The sequence below is a fragment of the Gossypium hirsutum genome, chromosome A08, assembly GCF_007990345.1.
Source record: "Gossypium hirsutum isolate 1008001.06 chromosome A08, Gossypium_hirsutum_v2.1, whole genome shotgun sequence".
Taxonomy (NCBI): Eukaryota; Viridiplantae; Streptophyta; class Magnoliopsida; order Malvales; family Malvaceae; genus Gossypium; species Gossypium hirsutum.
In genome coordinates, this window is record NC_053431.1 from 102270104 (window position 1) to 102287479 (window position 17376).

The following is a 17376-nucleotide window of genomic DNA, read 5'->3' on the forward strand; positions in this document are numbered from 1 at the left end:
GAATTGAGAGTTTTGTTAGTAATTTTGTTATTTGAAAGTTATTTTGTTAGGTTATTAATTTTGTTAGCTTCTAAATGAAAAAATTTTCATTAAAAGTTTTATGTAAGTAACTTTTTTGCTATTTGAAACTGTTTTAAGAATTTTAAATTTTTTCAATAGATCTAGTATTGAAAATGGAGAATTAGTTTTTCGTATGCGTTAATTTCAATAGAGAAATTCTGACAACAATAGTAGGAAGTATATTTGAATGTCGCCAACAAGTAGCAATGAGATTTAATAGAAATATCTCGTTTGATGATATGAATGAAAAGATTAGTGCAAAAATTGATAGACGTTGCGGGAGAAGGATCTCGAATCTTTTCTACAAGTTTCTAGTTTCGAGAGATCCCATAAATTCACCGAAATGGAACTTGTAGACAATGAAGATGTGGAGACAATGGTTGCTCTTTATGGTGGAACTCGAAGTAACTAAAATGCACCGATTTAGTTATTTGCTGAGTGAGCTGGTGTGGAGCCAACTGAAGATCCCACTCCATTAGGTGAAGAACATGGAGCTCAAGAGTCGTATATGGTGGTTCTGATATTGTACGTTGATAGTCAATCGACTACACGCGGGATCGACATCGATCTTAATGCTGCACCCGAGACTGATGTGGTTGGTGATGATGTATACTACAGTAGTGATCCTTCTGATCACGAGGTCGATAGTGATAGTGATCCCGATGTGGACGAAGTCCCAAATGATATTTACAAAAAAGGCATGAATGACGATGGAAACGTTAACGCGTCTTCAGTCGGGAACTAGATTCATCGTATTGTGATACACAATAATCCTAGGACACACATGTTGTGGATAGACCCCGATGCGGTGCACGTGGCCGAGTTCTCGGAGTACCCTAAAATATTACCTACTCACCGGCTGGCCATAGATTTCGATCCTGAGGAGTTGGTCGTGGGCCAGAGATTCGAAAGTAAGGAAGAGTGCGTATTTTCCATTAAGCGGTACAGCATTAATATATCAATGGACTACAAAGTCACCTGGGAGGCAATTCTGATTGGTCAATAAAAATATATTTCAATGCTATTTCTTTTTTCTTTTCTGTTAGTTTAACTAATCTATCATGAAACGGAAAAAAAGGAAAAGTAACATCGTGTTGATTGTTTTCTAAATGTAAGTTTTCTTCTTCTGCGTGTAGAAAAGGAATAAATCAATCAATCAAATTGCGAAAAGCTTCATGAAGTGCTTCTTTCAAAGTTAAACTTCCATTTGTCCATATTTCTAGAAAAAGTATCTCTTGTTTTTCATTATCATTCCCATAAAAATGAATACTATGATTCGTATTTCGAACAGGCATGAACACAACATCTATAGGATAACTTCCGTTGTGAAAGTTCTTTGGTATTTCTATACGGTATCCTCTATTTCTCTCGATTTTTAATCCAATACACAAATCAATTGGTTCGATTAGGTTGGCTACATGCTGTGTATTATCAACGATTTCCATAGAAAGTGGTAAGATGATGTCTTGAGAACTTACATATCTAGGACCTTTGACACAAATAAAGGCGTTACGAGTTCCATATCTTAATTGACATTATATATTGGGGAGTATTGGAGGTCACCGGAAGGCTGAAATTGGTGGATACGAGCTGTATTTATCCAGAAGTCACAGATGTAGAAGATAAGAAAATTTCTTGGGCCTCAGACATGCATTTCAACACATATGATAAAAGGTCATTGAAAACTTGATTCCAAAACTATTTGTACATGCATCATGCCTATGGTGAAAGACATGCTGACCATTAAAGTTTTGGTACTCATTGCTGAAATGTAGGCATGATTCCAGTATCGAGTATCATACTGGAAGGCATGGGTAGCTAACAGATGACAATGGAGCAATTGTACGAAGATTTTGATGCGTCGTATAATGAATTACAAGGATGGATAGCCGTTATGTGGGAGTACGTGCCGGGAACTATCATTGAGTTGTAGACATGACCTTATTACGGCCCGAATGACAACTACAATAGGGAAAAAGAATTTTTCAATGGATGTTTTGGATGTTTGATCCATGCGTGCATGCATTTCCCCACTACAAGTTGTTTGTACAAGTAGATGGGACACGACTATACAATAAATATGCACAGATCCTATTTCTTGCGGTTGCTCAAGACGAGAACAAGAACGTGCTCCCAATAGCGTTTGCCATCATAGATAAGGAAAACATGGAGTCGTGGGAATTCTTCCTTTCCTTACAAACCTGTGGAGGTATGTTATTAGTAACGATAATATTTGCATCATCTCCGATAGAGGGAAATAATTAATTGCACCATTAGGCGTTCCGGTGTGCCATGGAGACCCGTTTACTGCATCCACCATATCGTGACTAACTTCTACCAAGATTATAAGAATCCATACTAACAGAGACAAGTTTTGAGAACGGGTAAAGAATAACCTTATCCTTTCAATATATAACCTAATGTTTTAGGGCGAGACTATAACTTATATTTTCTTAATACATACACAGCACACGAGCTATACCCACACATTTTTCGAAAAAGGATGACTCGACTTGAGAGTGACATAGAGGATCACATGAACACATTTTTCCGAAAATGGTAGGGTACCATGGAGCCGTGGTAATGGGCTGAAATTTTCGACAAGGGTTTTTGCTATGGTCATATGACCACTAATTTGGCAAAGGTGGTTAATTCTGTGTTGTTGGAATCATAACATCTTCCGATTTTATCTATCTTCTCAGCTACATTCTACATGTTGACTACCTTGATGCCAAGAATAGGGCAGTACCAAGTCAACCAGATGGAGGTGGGACACGTGTTTGTCAAATATGTCAGGAATGCAATGGTTGCAAACCGGTGGATGGTGAGGTCAATGAATATAGAAGTATATTCATAATGTAATGAAACATTTCGAGTTATAGAAACCATCAGTTTTCGACTTGGTATACCACTTAGGTCCTACGGAATTGATCTCCGAAACAGACAGTGTGATTGCAGGAGGTTCTAGACACTTCATTATCCCTGTGCACAGGTCGTGGCATCTTATGCTAAAGCCTCGCTCAATGTTGAACAATTTATCAATGAAGTGTACACCCTCAAATGCAAGTTGCGTGTACGGGAGAACAAGTTCCCCGTGCTTCCTGAACTATCTACATGGGAGGTGCCTCTGACGACTTTCGGTGTTGTCCCAGATAAAAGGTTGCGTAGGAATTTGAAAGGTCGTCCGTAATCATCCAGAATCCATAACGAAATGGAAATTAGGGAGAAATCCGACGGGAAACTGTGTGGCGTATGTAGATTAGCCGGTCATAATCGGAGTAAATGCCCGCTCCGAAACTTCCATATTGGACAATCGTTGCAATCGGGTAGGAATTGAGATGTTGTTCAAACCCTATTAATTACAATCACTACATGTATAGAGGATTGAATATAAAATTTGTCTAAAATTTGTTACAATTAATCTAATTTGAATTACAAATTTAGTTTAAAGCTTGTTGCATTTATATTTTTGTTGAATTAAAAAACATTTTTATATAAATAATACAAATTTTACTATTTAAATTACAAAAAACCCCTAAAATTAATAACTAAAATGGCGAAAAAGTCATTACATAAATACAAAATTGATTATTTAAATTACAAAAAAACCCTAAAACTAATAACTAAAATCGAAAAAAAGTCATTATATAAATATAAAGTTGTTTAAATTACAAAACCCCCTGAAATTGATGGTTTGATGGTGTGGTCCTAGGGGTATATTTTTTTTGGAGCTTGACGTTCATGTTGTGGTCCTAGGCGGTGGATACTGGCCGGGAGGAGTAGAGTACGACGGTGGATACAGACCGAGAGGAGTGAAATATGGCGGTGGATATGGGCCTGGAGGAGTAGAGTATGACGGTGGATACGGGCCTGGAGGAGTAGAGTACGACGATAGATACAGTCCGAGAGGAGTGGAGTATAGCAGTGGATATGGGCCGGGAGGAGTAGAGTACTGAGGTGGATACGAGTCGAAATGACTAGAGTACTGAGATGGTAGTGGGCTGAAGATATCAAACTCTGAATGATACCCATGGCCTGACGAGCTCAAGAACTAGTCGTGTAACACCTCTCGCCCGTATCTGACGCCGGGACAGGGTTCGAGGTGTTACCTGACTTAAACTCAACCAAATATATAAAATCGGGCTGTAAAATTTCAATCAATTTAAAACTTTTCATTTCACATACATTTTGTCCCTTAAATGGGCTCACGAGGCCCAAAACATGCATTAGAGGCGGTTCGAGACTAAACTGAGAACTTAAGAAAAATTTGAAAATTTTCATGTTTTAAGGCTCCACACGCCCGTGTGGGTATAGACCGTGTAGTCACACACGTCCGTGTGACTTGGGACACGCCCGTGCCCTTAGTCCGTGTGCAACACTAACTTTAAAACACGGCCATGACACACGCCAGTGTGTCTACCCGTGTAGACAATTACAAGGCTATTTTCCAAGCCATTTGTCACCCTCACAACGTATGCACACATACTTATCCAATAACATACAACATGGCATAAATGAGCTCTTAAACATCTACAAACATGTTATGCTCATGTTAATTTCTTATGCAAAAAATATCATAGAATTTACTCACATCATTACCACATACTTGTCATAATTATCATTACGTCACAAACCTCATGTCTATCACTAGGCATACATAATCATATCCACAACCCATTCATGAGACATTATTAACTATTTACCAATCACTTAATCTTGCATCAGTTACTAACTCATCAATGAATCTCAATTCAATCTCTAGGCATACATGTTGTAAGCCACATCACAAGAGATAATAACATACATGCATAAGAATAATCATATAGGCCCATAACATCAATTAGCCGACCTAGGCCAATTTACCCGACTAAATACTACCTTAATAACAAGCCAATGCCTTTGACTGAATCATAATATTACGTACTTAACATTAAAACCCTATACATGCCATAGACTCGAAACACTAGGATTTACTTACGCCGATAGCGTTAACTCGACAGTGTGATAATATATCTGACGGCCTCTAACTCGAGCTAACCTGGCAACCCTAGGGAACATTGGAAAGAAATGGGGTAAGCTTTACGCTTAGTAAGTTCATATGAAAACAATAAGCAACTCATTAACATGTTTTATCAATGTTTACAACATATTCTCAAGTTCACAACAAGCTGTCTTCCTGAGTAACAGTCACTAATTTATTTATATCTAGAGCTAAGAAACTCAAAATTAAGTTCTGTTAATTTTCTTTGAAACTAGACTCATGTACCTTTCTACCATAAAATTTCAAGAATTTTTAGTTTATCCAATTAGTACAGTTTATTCCTCAAAGTTACCCCGGATTCATTATCTGATAGTTCAGACCCTTTTGTACTAAAGTTCAATTATCTCATAGCACAGGACTCGAATAATGTTCTCGTCTATTTCTCTTGAAACTAGACTCATTAAGGATTCTAATAATATAAATTATAACTCATAAAATTTTTTTTACAATTTATAATGATTTTATAAAATCAGAATAGGGGATCTCGAAGTCATTCTAACTCTGTCCCATGCAACTTCAAATATCTCATTATAGGAAATTATTTTTCTTACATGGTTTCTTTTATAAGAAACCACACTCAATAAGCTTTATTCCCATATTCTATTCGGCTTCTAACTCGTTTTTCACTATTTTTAGTGTATTTTCAAAATTACACTACTGCAGTAACTCAAATCTGTCAAGGCTAAGTTACTCATTCATGATCATTGTTCACAAAATTAATACAACATCATTTCATCCATCATGGTAAGAACACATATTTATGCATCATAGATCATTCATATACCAAGGCATTCTCATGGGCTTAGTGTACATTCCTGCACAACTCATAACATAACTCAAGTGCATACTCACCAATGACTTACCTCATTGGGACCATCATCAACTCTTTCCTCAGATTACCCGTTGAACACTTGGAATACTAATTGGATACTCGGAAAAACCTTTGCACATAAGTGCCTCAATTGTAACTAAAGCTACCTCATATCTCATGACATTTAAATGCTCACTCTTGAGCTAGTCATCTAGACTCATAATTCCTAGTGACATGTCACTCGTATCCTATTTTATTCCTAAGGTTCAAATGGGATTTTTCCTCGCTTATCAAGGTCATGTCTCATCATATTTATATTAATCACATAAACATTAATATTTGTACAATTCATGTGATGATAAAATTTAAATACATGTATAGCATGGTATTATTTACATACGAACTTACCTCAATACCACAAAGGTGAAAAAGACGTAATCGTCCATAAATTGATTCTCCTTGTTCTAGGCCCAAATCGCATTTTTCAACATCTAAAACATCACATTTAGCTAATTAAAACAATGTACTAATCAAATTAGTCCATTGACACACTTTGGCAAAATTTACAATTTTGCCCCTCTATTTTGTTAAAATTACCAAATTGCCCCTAGGCTCGAAACAAGATTTTTATTCAATTTCTTTACTCCTTAAGCCTAGATAAACCATTTTCATAACTATGGCAACTCACAAAAATTATTATTACACACATTAACAACCCATTTTACAACTTTGCATAATAACCTTTTTAAGGTATTTTCATGCAAATTTCCTTCACAAAAGTTGTTTATTAGACAACTACAATTCATATTCTTCCAAAATCAGCAAACAACTCATATACATTCATGGTAAAACCCTAGACTCTATCATTTTGCAAACTAGACCCCTCATTTGAAAGCTTATGCTTTAGGGGCTCCAAAAATATAAAAATCATCAAGAAAGACATTAAAAATCACTTACTAGCAAGGGATGTAAGTGGATGATATTTCAAAGCTTCAAAACCCCTTTCTTTTTCTGGAAAAATCGGTCAAGAAGAAGATGAAAAGGGATAATATCATCCTATCTTTATTTTATTACCTATTTGGTCAAAAGTCACCTAATACACACACAAACTTTGACTATTCAACCTTTATGATCCCTATGGCCGGCCACCACAAATAAAAAGGGTATAATTTCCCTTTAAAGGCCTTCAATTTTAGTTATCTAGCTATTAGACACATTTAGACATTAACACACAACTTTTACATTTTACGCGATTTAGTCTTTTTTCAAAATTGGACTAGAAATCGCTAAAATTAACTTACCAAAATTTACATGCACTAAAAAAATTATATTATAACACATAAAATAATACTAAAATAATTTTCTCTGACCTCAGAATAGTGGTTCCAAAAATGCTGTTCCGACTAGGCCCAAAATCGGGCTATTACAAGTCGTCACCCCCCAAATCTGGATGATAAGAACTAGCTCTAGAGTGTAGCTCCGGCTCTGCCTCTGGCTTGAGTGCATGATGCAGATCTGGAAGAAGTTGCCTAAGTCCTGTCATATGTGAGGGGGCTACCATCGACCACCCACCAAACAAAAATGGCTTCCATATCTCAGAGTACCACTGTATGTACTCTAACAAGGGCTGCAGATCCAAAGCACGAACCATCTGAGGTACCCTCTCCAACCAGTTGTTCCACATTGTAATATATTCTTCATGCACTTCAGCCCAATCGTTTCCATGTTTCCCCTCTTTTAATCTCATAGATCTCCCTCAATCATATTAACAATGTCGGGATATACTATATGCAATCAAATTACCGAAGTACTCGATTACCATTATACCACTCCACTACCTAAAAATTGATAACGGACGTGCTAATGCACCATAGGTTTGAGTGGACATGGGCAAACGAGGGGATAACCACCATAATTTCTGGAACAGAATAAAACATCCAAATAAACTGTATAGTTAATAACATGGTTATATTAATGCGGGTAGAGTGAGATAAAATAATAAAATTAAGTTGATATTGGAAAAACTTACCCCCTCTCCAACATGATTCCTGACCATCAGACGGTATATCAAAACCGTATATGACCTCTCGATACCCGGATTAGTGCTCCATCTACGAAAACGAATTGTTAGAATAATATAATCCTGAAAAAAAAAGTCAACTAATTGTTATAATGAGTAAAATTTAATCACATATTAACGAGTGGAAATACATATGATTGGTGACTAATGGATGCCAAGAATGGCATCCGGTAAAGTGCCCACAACTGCAATAATATGAGGCATCCACTTATGTCACCACAGAAAGATCTGTCATCCTACAAAGTTCGCAATACAACATGGCTAACACTGCGGACCCCCAACTGTACGACTATGTGTTATGCAAATTAGATAATAGGGGTAAGTACATCAAGTGAACCCTATTGCCATTTGCATTCAGCATGAGTACACCCCCTATAAGGTGCATAATATAAGCTCGAATGACATGCATCACCTCCCATTCACTGGCAGTATTTGGCAAATGCTCGAAATTGGCTTTTAGTCATGAAAACTTCAAACCCGTAAATTTTCCCTCACTGGGCGAGTGTCCAAGTAAGTCATAGCAAAGGGCAGCCGGCCTAGAGATTGAACTTACACCTGTGACCGTATTCCTGTGGATGGAGAGCCCGAGTTGCAATGCAACATCCTCTAGAGTGATGGTGCACTCCCTGCATGGCAAATGAAATGTGTTGGTCTCCGAACCCCATCGCTTGAGTAAAGCGGAAATCAAGTAGTATCGTAGATCAAAGGTCTGGATCAATTTCGCTGATCCGTACCCGACTAACACCAAGTATGGTATTATGCGTTCATCTGGCAGAAACCCTAGACTATTAACACGACCCCTCAATGCGCGGTACGGGCCCTGACAGGTTAATACAATATAATTTAATTCCGCAAATAACATGAGTATCAAATAAAAATTTCATTACCATCTCATTAATAGTACTTGATATGTGATTATCATTATTAATCAAAGAACAAATTTGTTGCAAATCTGCAATTAAAAAAATGAATTCATTTAATTTGTTGCAAAAAAATACAATAAATAATTTTGAATTTCAGAAACAAAAAAACACAGTAAATATCTCATAATTTCCCATAATTTACCTACAATAAAAAAATAATGTTAGTTTACAATAATAATATAATTAAAATAAATATAAACTATATAAACATAAAAAATATATGAATTAAAAAAATAGAAATAGAAACGTACCTGATTAGTTTCTTTCAAAGAACCTATAAAATTATATAACAACAAATTTAATCAATATTTTAATAAATCAATAAAAATTTTCAAATAAATAAAAATCAAATAAAATTACATTATATAAAAATCACATTAAAAAAATCACAAAACACTAAACTAAACATTAGCAATTTATATAACCTAATCATAAATTACTAACAAAATAACTATAAAATTATTTTTTTAAAATTACATTACTAAAAAATCACAAAATACTAAACTAAACACTAACAATTTATATAACCTAATCATAAATTACTAACTATTGAAGTATAGTATAAACTAAACAAAACAACTTCTTTCTTTCTTCATTGAATAAGAGAGAGGTATCCTGACATATTTAATACATGCAGCCTATAACTAATCTTTAACAGCTAACTGATAAACCTAATTACTTTCAACAGACTTTAACTACAAAACTGTTTATGAAATACTCATAACATTCTCCGTGCTCTTCTGACTTTCATATGGAGCAACCTGAAGCTGCCTCCTGAACTTGGTGAACAGCAATGCAAATAATGGTTTTGTCAAAACATCAGCAACTTGGTCTTCACTGGACACATGACTAACTTGAAGCACACCCACTGCTACCTTCTCTCTTACAAAGAACACATCCAACTCTACATGCTTAAATTTTGAATGTATGACTGGATTGCCTGCTACAACAACTGCAGCTGAGCTATCACACAAAACCAATGACTTCTTCTGAATCAAAACACTTAACTCAGCTAACAATGATTGACGTCAGACCAGTTTTGCTGTGACATTTGCCAAACTCCTATATTCAGCCTCTACGGTAGAACGGGATACAACCTGCCACTTCCGAGAGCTCTAGAAGATTGGATTCCCTCTAAGAAAAATACAATAGCCCGAGGTGGACCTTCAGTCATCAACATCAGATCCCCAACTTGAATCCGAGTAGCCTTCAAGAACAAACTTAGATGTTCAACGAAAATGCAGACCATAGTCTATCGTGCCTTGCAAATACAGCAAAATTCTCTTAACAGCTTTAAAATGCATATCTAAGGGTCTATGCATAAACTGACAGACTTTGTTGACTGAAAAAGCAATGTCCAATCGGGTGATTACCACATACTAGAGAGCCCCCACTGAACTCCAAAAAAAACTCTCATCTTCAACTGACCTTCCTTCATGAGCTGAAAACCGACATGTAGATACCATTAGTGTAGGAAAGCTGTTAGACTTTTCCATAGAAGCCTTCTTAAGCAGATCTTGAATATATATTTTTTTGATTGAGAACCAGCCCATCTGAGGTATAGTTGACCTCAATGCCTAAAAAATAGTTCAACTCCCCCAAATCCTTTAGAGAGAATTGATGATTAAGATCCTTAATAAACTGGTTTATAGCACTTGAATCAGAACCAGTGACTATGATGTCGTCCACATACACTAGAATATACAACAGGTGGTCCACAAACTTTCGTATGAAAAGAGAATTATCTACCTTCGATATTTCAAACTTACTAGTGAAGAGAAACTCCCTCAACTCGTGAAACCAAGCTCGAGGAGCTTGTTTTAGGCCATACAAAGCTTTCTTTAACTTGCACACTTGCTGCTGGCCATTAACCCCTTCTTGTTCAAAACCTGGTGGTTGCACCATGTATATGTCCTCACTTAAATCACCATTTAAGAACGTGTTATTGACATCTACTTGCCTTAGATACCATCCCAAGGACACTGCTATTTCCAAGACCACCCTAATTGTTGTAGGCTTCACCACAGGACTAAAAGTCTCATGAAAATCAATGCCAACTCTTTGAATATAGCCTTTACCACTAATCGACCCTTGTATCGTGCTATGGAACCATCAACATTCCTCTTAACTTTGAATATCCACTTACACCCTACTACTCTTCTGCCTGTAGGTAAGGGCATAAGGTCCAAGTGTGATTTGCAAGCAAAGCTTCTTATTCGGCTTGTGCAACAGCTATCCATTCAAGACTCTGAAAAGCTTCATGTATGGAAGTTGGTTCCTTCACAGTCATCATAGATGAGAACACTTTCGGTTTATAGATGCCACATTTAGAACGAGTCTGCATCGGATGAGTATTCACAGTGATCCTGATAGGAGAAGAAGAAGGCACACAATATTCATCAGAGGATTCGGATGACGAAAAGGAGGAAGAAAAAACCAACAGGAGAATTGTAGTTAGAAGGAATAGTTGTAGAAGGTGCCACTGAAGACGAGCTGGTGGGGCAGACTACAGAACCAAAATGAGAGTTTGAAGAAGCTAGCGTTGTACCGATAGGAATATGAGACTGCTGATGAGGTTGCTCCATGTGACTGACTAAAGTTCTAGAAGAACAACCTTGCTGAAATAGAAACTGGGTCTCATCGAAGACAACATGTCGAGACACAAACACGCACCAGTGTCATCGAGGCACTTATAGCCTTTGTGATTTGGTCCAAAACCAAGGAACGTACAACACTTGGACCTAAAATGAAGCTTGTGTTGATTATATGGTGGAAAGTAAGGAAAAGATGCACAGACAAAAACCCGTAAAGGAGAGTAGTCAGGCAGGACCTTATACAGCATCTTTTAGAGACTAATGCCTTGGAGAACAGGTGTAGGTAGCCTGTTGGTTATATGGACAACATGAGAAAATGCAGAAGACCGGAATGCCAGAGGCATAGACGCTTGAGCCAAAAGAGTTAAGCCTATGTCAACAACCTATCGGTGCCTCCATTCAGCTACACAATTTTTTTCTGAGGTGTGGGGACAAGTAATTCTGTGTTGAATGCCACGTTTGAACAGTTCAGTGGACAGTGAGCGATATTCACCCCCCAATCGGTCTGAAGCATTTTTATAGAGAATCCAAATTGTGTTTGAATCATTTGTTGAAAATCAAGAAAGCAAGTCAACACTTCAGATTTAGCCTTTATGAAATATAACCAAGTATATTTGATGTGCATATCTACAAAAGACACATAGTAGGAGAAACCATTTGACTTAACATGAGCTGGTCCCCAAACGTCAGACACAATAAGTTCAAATAGAACAGAATACACTGTTTTTGATGCACTGAAAGGAAGTCTATGAGATTTGCCTAGTTGACAAGCTGCACACACATTAGGCAAGAAATTATGCTTGAAAGAATCATTACAATTCCTTAATACTCGAGCAAGGGTGTTGTTGCACGGATGACCGAGCCGATTATGCCACAGCAGAGGTGCTGAATAGAGCTGAGCCTGACACACAGACATAGGGTTGAGTAGTGGACCAGTAGTGGACCAGTAGTGACCTTGGAAGAACCAGCTTGGGAGACATCAAACCAGTAGAGGCCTTTATGTATGTGGCCCACTAAAAGAATCGTCCCTGCCTGAATATCCTTCACAAAACCAAATTTGGGCCTAAATTCAAAATAAACTGAATTGTCCCTAGAAAATTGTCCAACAGACAATAAGTTCTTGCAAATAGTAGGCACATGAAGCACATTTTTAAGATGTAGGAGCCTTGAACCAGACAACATAGAAGAAAAGCCTACACGCGCTATAGAAACATGCTCACCATTCCCTATAGAAACCTGATCCGTACCTGTGTAAGGAAAGACTGTCGAGAGATTGGTCACATCAAGAGTGATGTGATTTGTGGCTCTAGAATCAGGATACCAAGCTTGAACTAAAGGACCTGAAGAAGATCGGGAAGGCTGTGAAATAGAGGAAGTAGAAAGCTGTGAATGTGAGCTGCAACAGGGAGAAGAAGACTGCTGCTCATAACTATGATAATTGACAGTTTTACAGTCATTAGAATCCACTCCAGAAAAGTTTTCATCAAATCGGTGATAACATGATTGAACCATATGTCCAACTTTACCACATAATTGACACTGGGGTTTGGAATGCGACCACCCCCTACCATTGCCACGATATCTACCACGGGACCAGCCCCTACCATGTCCTCTGTGACCCTGTCTCAAATCTTGAGTATAACCATTTGAATCACCAGTATTCTTCGAGTGGTGAGGATTCTTGGAGTAGGAAGACACATTAGCCTACATAGGTACCTCTGTTAACAACTCCAATTGTCGTGCCTCACAATCAAGAAGCATATCAATTAAAAGATCGAGAGACATAGGAGTGGCTGAAGAGATCACACGAATAGACTCAAACTCTAGCGAGAGTCTAGCCAAGATAATGCTAACTTGCTATTACTCAGTAACTACACTTCCAGCAGCAACAAGATTGTCAATCAATCGTTTTACCTTTGCCAAATATTCTTTAACTGTGAGATTCGCTTTCTTGAGAGAATACAAATCATGGCACATTCTTGAAACCTTGATATTAGATTTAACCCCAAATCATTTTTCAATATAGTTTTGGCTGTTTTAAGATGAACTAGAACATCATCAGAAACTGTGGACAGTAGCCAGGAAGTAAGAAATCTGTCTTGTTTCTTATGAGCAAGAAACAATGGATTATCAACTAAGTGACCATCGACTATAGCAACAAGAGGAGAGGGGATTGGAATAGTACCTTGGAAAAAGCCTTCAAGATCATAACCTTCAAGAATGAGTAAAAGTTGATGTTTTCAGAGAAGAAAATTAGCCTCAGTAAGTTTGATGGTGTCATGCTTGGAAAAAGAGTGAATCGTGTGTGACGCAGTACTGCTTGAACCTTGTGAAGGAGCAGCATTCTTAGAATTAGCAGAGGGGCAAGACATATCAACCCCAGGTACAGGATTAGTAGCCATGAAAGACACCGAAGGAGAGAAGAGGAAAAAAAGTTACACTAGAAATTCCTTGGCTCTTGATACTATGTTGAAGTATAGAATAAACTAAACAAAACAACTTCTTTCTTTCTTCATTGAATAAGAGAGAGGTATCCTAACATATTTAATACATGCAGCCTATAACTAATCTTTAACAGCTAACTGATAAACCTAACTACTTTCAATAGACTTTAACTACAAAACTGTTTATGAAATACTCATGACACTAACAAAATAACTACAAAATTATTATTTTTTTAAAGTACATTACTAAAAAATTACAAAACCCTAAACTAAACACTAACAATTTATAATCTAATCTCATAAATTACTAACAAAATAAATAACTATAACATTTTTTTAAAAGAAATTACATTACTAAAAAATAACAAAACACAAAACACTAACAATTTATAACCTAATCATAAACTACTAACAAAATAACTATAAAATTATTATTATTTAATTTACATTACTAAAAACTCACAAAACACAACAATTTATAATAAATTAATAACAAAATATTTAACAAAATAATTTTACATTAATAAAAAATCACCAAATACTAAACTAAACACAACAATTTAAAACATAATCCTCTATTACTAACAAATTAATTTTAAAATAATTATAAAAACCCAAAAAAAATGACATTCATAAAAAATATTAAACCAAAACCATAAACACTAAACATAAACAATTTATAAATAATAATTAAAAACAAAAAAAATTACAACATGTTAATTAAACTCTTTAAATTAAAAACAAAATTAAAATTATTTACTAAAATAATATATTACCTTTTTTCTTCTTCTTCTTCTTCTTCTTCTTTTCTTCTCCTTTCTCTCCTTTCTTTCTCTTTTCTTCCCCATAAATTGGTACTTCATCTTAGGGGACCATGCTTATAAGGTCCCCCATTTAAAACTTTTTTTTCCCTTTTGAAGGGACTAAACACTGCCTTGGTAGTGTGTTGTGCGCACGGGGCAGGGGAAGGCTGGGACCCTGGGCGTTCGGCGTGCAGGGGTGAGGGGACTAGTCACACCAGTGTCACTTGCTTGGCAGGCATGACCAGTGCCGCCTATTTAACAGGCGTGACTGGTGCTGCCAGTCCAAGTGGCGTCACATGTGCGGGTATTTTTAACCTGTATTTCGACCCATTGACTGTATTTTGACCCTATATATATATATAAATATTTTTTAAAATAAAATAATAATATATATTTTTTAAAGTAAAAAAATTTATTATAAAAAAATGCGGTGGCGCCTAGAGAAAGGCTCCACCCAAAAAAAAATACTAGTTTGGTAAATAATCTTGCTGACAGCCTATTTCAATATTTAATTTTTTTTATATTATTTGGATAAATTAACCGTAAAATTGCTTAGGATATATTAGCACATTTTTTTTTAGTCACTTAAACATTAAATTTTTAATAGTATTGATATCATGTTTACTTCATTTTAGTCACACAATTTCTAAGCTGCATTCATTGAGGTTAAAAAAATTAAAGTGAAAAAAAAAACATAAACTAAAATAATGCATTAAAATTTGTTAAATTATACTTGCTTATTCCATTCTTGAAAATTTTAATTTTGTTTTTTTTTTCCAATATTAAAATTTTAAATTTCAAAACATCAAAATCAATTAAATAAATTGTTGAATTTTATATCCCTTGATAATGTCAAATTGACAACTTATTGTTACAATAATATTGAAATTAATTAAGTTAATTAATTAATTCAACCTCCTCCTAAATTTTAATTTTTTTATTTTATGTTTCTAGATTATTTTTAACTAAATCAACTTTGTCTATAGAACTTGAATTTCTTTTCTTTTTTATTTTGTAGAAAAAAATTCAAGTTTCATAAACAATTATTAAATATGATCTTGAATTTTTCATGCAAAGCTAAATGCAAATAACAATTTCTTACAATTAATTACATTAATTGCTTGTTCTTCATTTAGGTAAGGAAGTGACAAAAAAATTTCGGATTTGGTTTGGCATAGAAGATAAAAATAATTAATTTAATTAATTGTAAAGATTTTTTTCCTTTTTAGCTTAGCCCAAAAGATTCAATATCATATGATCAAAAGAATTTTGAGTTTCGTAGACAATTATTAAAGATGAGTTATTTGAGTTGATTTTAATTCGAAAACGTAAAATAAAAATTTAAATTTTAGAAATTAATTAATTAATTTCAATATTATAGTAACAAATTGCCTAACACTATCAAGGGATAAAATTTTTCAATAATTTATTTAATTGATTTTGAGGGGGTAAACAACTAAACAAGTACAATTTGAACCAATAATCTCTTGGCCTAGTGATAAGAGTATTTGTGCTGAAGCATGAGAGCTTGGGTTTAATCTTTCAATCCCAAGCAACCCCACCCTTAAACCCAATACAAAAAAAAAGGGTACAATTTGACAATTTTTTAATGCATTCTTTTAGTTTTTACCCTTTTTTCACTTCAAGCTTTAATATTTTTTTCTCTGATCAATACTTAAAAAAAAAATTGGGTGACCAAAATGAAAATGTAAACATGATGTGCCATGTACAGTCAACTATCGTTAAAGATTTAATGCTTAAGTGACTAAAATGAAAATGTTCTAAAAATTAAGTGAAACAAAATTACAAAAAAAATTATTTTAAATAACAAAAAAAGTTGAGGGACTAACTGGAATAATTTACCCAATTACTTAACAAATTATTTAATATATTAATCTATTATCTTAGGTTGATTTTATTAGAATGTAAATTTTATTATTTAATTGAAGAAATATAAAATTGCTTAAAGCAACAAATTATTAAATTGTTATTATTGTAGAATAGTATTTTTTTGAAAATATGTGTAAGTATCATAGGCATGTGAAAACTTTGGAAAGATTTTATGAATGCTATGTTATGATAGTTAATGGATTAGAATTTACAGATAGTTCCAAACTTAAGGCTATTTTGAGTTTTTGTTCACTAAGCTGTTTTCTTTTATATCAGTTGTTTATATAGGTTTATAAAAATAACTAAAATAAAATATTAAAAATATGTAAAATATAAAAAATTTATTGATTAATATGAGTCGATAGTTGAAATCAATTTAATCGGTCGATTTAGTTAAGTTAATTTTAATTTAAACGATTTTAATGATTAAACCGGTTGAAGAATTGATTTATTTAATTATGTTGATCAATTATCGTTTATTGAATTTCAAAATTAAATTAATGGACTTAATATTTAAATACTATTATATTCATAAGTCGTTAAATATATTTATTTTAAACAAGTTGATTAAGCAACTCAATCACCTCAGAGTTAAGTTGATTTATACCATAAATTAGAAAGAAAAAAATAAACCAAATTCATGGAATTGACAATTTTTTACCCGTACGAATGGATTTATAATGAGTAATATAAGGTAGATGAATAGGAAGAATTGTTGAGTAGTGGAGAG